At 39.5% G+C, this 6,972-nt stretch overlaps 1 long non-coding RNA gene across 2 annotated transcripts in view; it reads right to left on the minus strand.

The window, feature by feature from the left end:
• Positions 1–539: 539 nt before the first annotated feature.
• LOC102491072 (uncharacterized) overlaps positions 540–6,972 on the minus strand; it is a 39,911-nt gene continuing 33,478 nt past the window's right edge. Inside the window, exon 4 of one of the 2 annotated variants that reach the window (XR_003548712.1) lies at positions 540–788. This is a non-coding gene — a long non-coding RNA (uncharacterized LOC102491072). The other variant, XR_003548711.1, reaches the window with a different exon arrangement.

The raw sequence follows: 6,972 nt of genomic DNA on the forward strand, positions 1-6,972 counted from the left end.
AAAGATCTCTTTTACATAAAGTCTCTGATGCAGGAAACTACTCAGAATCACATGGAGTGTAGAAAGATATTTATTAACTAAAGATATCTACTTTAAGAAACGTAACAGGTCAACACTTATGGTGATGATCATTGGTTGGGGATGCTCTGGTTAACAAAATTTCCTAATTAATAAAGACTCACAATAGAAGTTATACTTTTATTTCTCATTGAAAAGAAGTCAGAGAGACCAGCAGATGGCATAATGGTTATGTCACTGACTCCCATGTAGTTGACCATGGTTCAAATCCCAGACCCAGCGGGTTAAAACTCATGCTGGGTGCATGTGTGTATGTGCCCAAAATCCTAAGAGGAGAATGGAAGAGAAGGGATTGTGGCATGGCCATCGCCCCTGGGGAATGGTTTCTCACTTTCTATCTTTCTCTGTCTCTCTGGTGAGAACACATGCTCTATAGCAAAAAATCTCTCTCTTAAAAAAATAAAAAAAGAAAAGAAAAGGAATCAGAGTCATCTTCTATTTTTTTTTTTTGAAGCTGTTTATTTTCCTTATCAACCTTGTTTACTCTTTGTATAAGAGTCTGAGGAAGAACAGTTTCTTAAGACTCAGTGATTATTTCCACCCATTCAGTGGCCTAAGCAGTGGATGCTGCAGACCAGGCACCTCAGACCAATGTGCAACTTCAGGCTGAGTAGCAGTAGACTGGAGTAGTCCATTCACCTTGAAGTTCCTCTTTGGTCACAGCCTTTGCAGCAGCAGCTTGTTCCTCCTTTTCCATCTTTTCAGGATCTCTGTAGAGGTAGAGATTAAACATGACCTCCTATGGGTGTTCACGGGGAAATGGTACCACACATTTGCAGCACTTCCCTGGCCAGCATTCACCACATCAGACCCACTGAGTAAGCGCCCTTGCTGTTGCCTAGGATGGCAATGTCCATGTGGCGCAGAGGAGAATCAGTGTTACACAGAGCAATGTAGGTGGATTAACATAAAATGCCTCTGTGAGAGGCTGGTGGTTGGCCCTGGGATCAGTAACCACCAGAAGAAAGGGCTCCCAGAAGGCTGCCTGGATCTGGCTAGAGAAGGTTCCAGAAGTGAAGTGGTCAGCAATAGAAGTGGCTCCAGAGGCAGCAGCAAACTTCAGCACAGCCCTCTGTCTGGTGTCCCTAGAAGATATGACACTGACGTTGGCAGGATTTTCAATGGCAACAATTGCGTGAGCTGCCAGCAGAAGCTTCTCCCAGGTCCTCTTCAGATTTATGATGGAGAGGCCGTCACTTTTCCTTTTGTAGATGTACTGCTCCATTTGGAAGTCAAGGTTAGTGCCACCTAAGTGGGTTCCTGCTGTAAGGAATTTGAGGACATCCTCCTCCTTCATTTGTAGGACATCAAAGGCTCTGGACATTGTGGAAGTTTCCTTTATATTATGACCAGAATCCAGAACAAATGTGGATAGTATGGAAAGCAGGAATTCAGAGGCTTAACAAAATAAACATGATATAAACCCAGAATTTTATTTAGTGTTGTCTTACTGATATCCCAAAGATATTCCATGATATCAAATATTTTAAGATAATTATAGTACTGTTATGGTAAAACATAATTGATCCTAATAATAATAGATACAAAATATTAATGATTTTCTTAGAAGCATTTCTTTCAAGAACCATTTCCCTGGCATAAAAGTGATGTTATAGAGTGATTGGTTATAGAGACTCAATAGAGTTTAAACACAACTTTTGAAAATTCTGAATTCAAAGTCAAATTTTTGATACATAGGGGTCAGCTAGATGAGTATCTTCAATTTGGCTTCTTTCTGCTTTGGTTTTCTTTTCTTTATATTTGCCAATCCACACACTATATCAAAACCAAACTACGAGGGTGGGTGAAAGAGTAGAGTCTAAGGAAGAAGAGAGACGAGGCATTCATGTGACAATTAAATGGGTTATTAGTTATTTAGATAATATATAATAAGATAACTTTATAGTATTGTCAGCTGGACTGGTGAGAAATATGCATATGTTGGAATATTCACTTTGCAAACTAAGTAACATGTGATTGAATGTATAAAATAAATTGAAATAAAAAAATCAAAGAAAAAAAAAAAACCTATGACCCTTACTCCATTTTCCTTGCTTACAACTTCCTCTAGTCTGTTGATGTACTGGTACTACTGTTCTTTAGACCACTTAGGCTTGAAATTCTTGGCCCAATTTTTCTTAGTTCTGCATAAGTCACCAAATGCCAGTGATTCTACTTGTCACATTGTTCAAACATCATTTCTGCCCATTCCCACCATCACAAACTCTGTACTAGTTTTTATTCTATCCCTACTGATTTATTTTGTTTTGTTTTGTTTTTGGTCACAGGTTACATGTACTTGCCAGAGAGAGGTAGAGAGAGGGAAAGTGAGAAATCACTCCCCCTCCCTGGGGAGAGGGCCACACTGCAATCCCCTCTCCTCCACTGTCCTCCTGGGCTTTTGGGCATACATGCGTGAGTTTCAAGTCACTGACTCTGGGTCTCAAACCATGGTAGACCAGAGGGGAGTCCAGCACCTTAAGCAACATGCCACCTGCTGGCCCCTCCTACTGACCTTTTATATTAACATCAGCTATAGTGGGTCAAATTGCATTCCCCTCCAAAGTAGGTCCAAATCTTAACCCTGGTACCCATGATATGAACTTATTTGGGGAAAAAAAGTCTCTGCAGAAGGAATTAAGTTAAGGAATTCAATATGACATCACCTTGAATTACCTAAGTGGACTCTATATCCAGTAGGAAAAGTCTGTACACAATGAGAAGTCACAGAAGCAGCTAAATGAAGTTGGAGTCAGACACTAGACTTCTGCAGCAAGCTGAGGAATGCCCAGAGCCACCAGAAACCAGAAGAAGCAAAGCAGGGAGAGAATATTGTCTAGGTGACACCTTGATTTCAAGCTTCTGCTTCCAAAACTGAGAAAATAAATTTGTTGTTTTAAGCCTTGTGGTTTATGGTGATTTGTTACAGTAGCCCTAAGAGACTAATACGACAACTATTTTCAGATACTCTGTTTTCCATTGTAGTCTGCCAGTCAGAAGTGGCCATCTGGTGTTTTGATAACCTGAATCTATACATACTTTTTATATTAACCACATCCACATTTCCTTGGAAACTATCACTCTTCCACTCTACTCATGGGTGTGGTAGATTGTTTCATCAATAGTTCTGGTTCTTCACCCCTCCTTACTATGTACCTTTACAGTTTTTCCCATAAAGTACGAATTTATTGCCTCAATTTCGCCAGCAGAATAAGACGAAAATGAGCCAAGGTTTCAAGAAGCTTGGCGTGCTTCTGATTACTCTTTTGTGCTCTTGCCAGGTCATAAGAAATCCATGAGAAGGATCAGAGACTTCCTAGCAAAATCACTGTAGACCTCAGGCATATGTGCAATATGAAGGGTCTTCAAAAAAGTTTATGGAAATGCATACTATGAAGAAACTATGCATAGATTTCAAAGTTTCTTGCACTAAAATGAACTTGAACTTTAATTCTATTTTTCTATGACGTTTTGAAATTCCCTCCTACATTCTTGTGATTGTAGAGCACTGAAGCTTTGTAATTTTTGTTGTTGTTGTTACACAGCATTACTGCAGCAACAGGTGAAGGATATAATAGGCTTTGTATGCTCTTGCATGTGACCTGTACATAAGCACAGTGATTATTTTAAAGCTGCATATGTTAATCATATGCTCTGAACATAAACTAATTTCTCAGTTGGGAAAGAGAATCTCTTGCTGCTAGACTTGATGCACAGAAAGCGAGACTGAAGTTGTCAAAGATCATTTTCTGAGGGTAAAACTGTTAGGGGAAAAGCTGAGAAACTGAGAGAAAGACTGAGTCCTTATGATATTATATGAACCCCTGGATCCAGTCATGCCCCACTTGAGCAGATTCTCTTTGTCTATAATAAAACTCGAGTTGGTGGTTTATTTGCCTGCAAAATAATTTGAAATTTTACCCAACTCACTTTGCCACCAAGGTATTCTTACTAAAATTCTCTTTGCATCATGTCAGAAAATAATTGTTTTCATTTTCATTCAATTAGTTTATCAAACGATGCCCTCTTGACATATGACCCTCAATATTTCATTAGAGATGAAATACTTCTTTCTTTCCCATACTTCTAAACCATTCAATGTGTTTTCCTGTCTTTCTGCTTTTTGTTCATGTGGCTCTCTTTGCCTAGACACCTATCATCTTCTACATTAGTCAGGATATAACAAACGACCCCAACATTGTAGGAAATCACCTAAAGAGGAAGTCATGCTTGTCATCACTTACTGTAAACAGTTTTATACTGCAGGACACTATGGCAGATCCAATATATCTAGGGCCTCACAACTTAAGTTAGGAAATATTTGCCCAGTGTCAGCCCTTAAGAATATCATATTGTTAGGGATATTGGCAAAAGTAAGGTGGAAAACTGTTTTCAGGACATGAGTAATTAATTTTAAAATATCTTTTTTTTCTTTTAGAGAGATTTTTCTATAGGGTTTGTACGCTCACGAGAGAGACAGAAAGTGAGAAATTACCCCCCAGGGTGGATGGTCACACCACAATCTTTTCTTTTCTGTTCCCCTCTTGGGATTTCTTGGGTACACATGCACATGTGCCTGGCATGGGTTTTATCAAGCTGCTGGGTCTGGGACTCAAACTGTGGTCTAGTGGGAGTCCAGCAATGTAATCATTATGCCATCTGCTGGCCCCTTAAAAAGATCTTTCACACATGGAATTAATATAACCGAGGGAAGATGCAAATTTTTGTCACTCCCACCTTTTTAGTCCAGAGCAGAGATGAAAAGGAAGCATGGATAAACATTCTTGAATGACTGACTTTTTAAAAATAATCATCTGGTTGTCCAGAGTCACAGTCCATGCATGGCAAATGGCAGTCTTGGGAGAAAAAGTGATCCAGGTATCAAGTTGGAAACAGACTCCAGAATACTGCAAATGGAGGGCCAGCGGGTAGCACAGTGATTAAGGCACTGGACTCCCTCATGGCCGACCACGGTCCAGGTTCCAGACCTGGCAGCTTTCTTTCTCTCTCTCTCTCTAATCAAACTAAATAATAATAAATAAAAATTTAAATAAATAATTCTTTTTAAAAAAGAATATTACAGGGGCTGGTAGCTGTGGTGATTAAAGGTGCTGGATTCCCACATGGCTGACTGTAGTTCTAGTCTTGGGCCAGGCAATTTGCCTTCTCACTTTCCCTTTCTCTCTCTCTGTCTCTGGTCAAATTAAAAAAAATAAAAATAACAAATGGAATTGAATTAATAAATAATTTTAAAAAGAATGTTGCAAATAGAAAGGAGATTGGAATAAGTAAATGAGAAAATTACTTTTGTTTGTAACAACTTACTAAAGCAACATATTTGAGGTAGAAACAACTAAGCCTTTACCAGGACCTAGTTTCAGCCATGTTCCACAAAATAGATCATTAAGGTCTCTTAACAAGGGACCAGCAGATGGCGTAATGGTTATGTTGCTGGACTCCTCCACAGATGACTGCAGTTTGAGTCCCAGACCCAGTGACTTCAAACTCATGCTGGGCGTGTGTGAGTGTGTGCCCAAAATCCCAAGAGGAAAATGGGGAAGCAGGGACTGTGGCATGGCCATACCCTCTGGGGAATGATTTCTCAATTTCTTTCTTTCTCTGTTTTTCTGACTAGTGCATATGCTATATAGCAAAAAATCTCTCTCTCTCTCTCTCTCTCTCAAAAAAAAGATATCTTAAGATGTAATCATCTGCTAAAGATGATTAAATGAATTAACTGTCTTTTTCTTGCTCCTTGACAAGTGCTATAATTTCTGTCATTATAAGCAAATATCAGCTGAGCCTTTTTGAGTTATTTTAACTCTTTTTGAGTTACAGAAAGGTTCAAGAAAATATAAGATACAACATTTGTTCACTCTTACATTGACAAAGTGATGTTTAGAAGTTGATATCAAGGGGCCAGCAGGTGGCTTAGTGGTTAAGGTGCTGGGCTTCCACTGGCCGAACCAACCCAGTGGCTTGAAACTCATGCCAGGGGCATTTGTGTACATGCCCAAAATCCCAAGAGGAGAAGGGATTGTAGCATGACCATACTCCCTGGGGGATGATTTCTCACTTTCTCTCTCTGTCTCTCGGGTGAGCACACATGCCCTATAGTAAAAATCTCTTAAAAAAAAAAAGTTGATACCAAATAAATGTTGATCCTGACTAAAACAGTATCTTCACTGGATAATACAATGTGGAATATTAGCTCATATAATCCCTGACTCACAAATGAAAGGCTGACCTCACATCTGTGCTCCCTGCAGTCAGGTACTTCCTATGTGGCCCAACTTGCTTTAGATGCATTAGAAGGGCAGTCACTGATGGACTACATGGGACTCAGCTCATGAGGCTGATAGGAACATTGTCATGCATTAAGAACTTGAGTACATCAAACTTGTGCTGTTCCTTTTTGAAACAATGAACTTTGATGAGCACGTTATCTAGTTTTGCATATGGAATACCCCTCAGAGGGATGGTCTCACTGCAGTCCTTTCTCTTCTATTTTTCCCCACTTTTGAGCTCTTGGGCATATAGCTCTTGAGCATACATACACACGTGCCTGGTATGTTTTTCAAGTTGGTAGGTCTGGGATTTGAACCATGCAGTGAGCCATGTGATATCAACCATCTTAACAACCATGTCACTGGCTGAACTAGAAGTCCATTTCCTAGCAAGAAGTCATCAGTGGTCTTACTAAAGTTGTCCAATAATAGTATTCACAGTTCCCAGGTCCAGGTCAATGACAATTTTTCTAGGTAACTTGGAGAAGATGATATTTACACAGAATACAGTGGAAATGTGCAAAATGAGAGGGGATTGGGAGAGCTGACAAATCCATCTTATTCGTATGCTCGCAATTTTACAAATTACATAAAGCCTAAGCATTTC

Source organism: Tupaia chinensis, unplaced genomic scaffold (genome assembly GCF_000334495.1).
Source record: "Tupaia chinensis unplaced genomic scaffold, TupChi_1.0 Scaffold000018_1, whole genome shotgun sequence".
NCBI classification, from domain to species: Eukaryota; Metazoa; Chordata; class Mammalia; order Scandentia; family Tupaiidae; genus Tupaia; species Tupaia belangeri.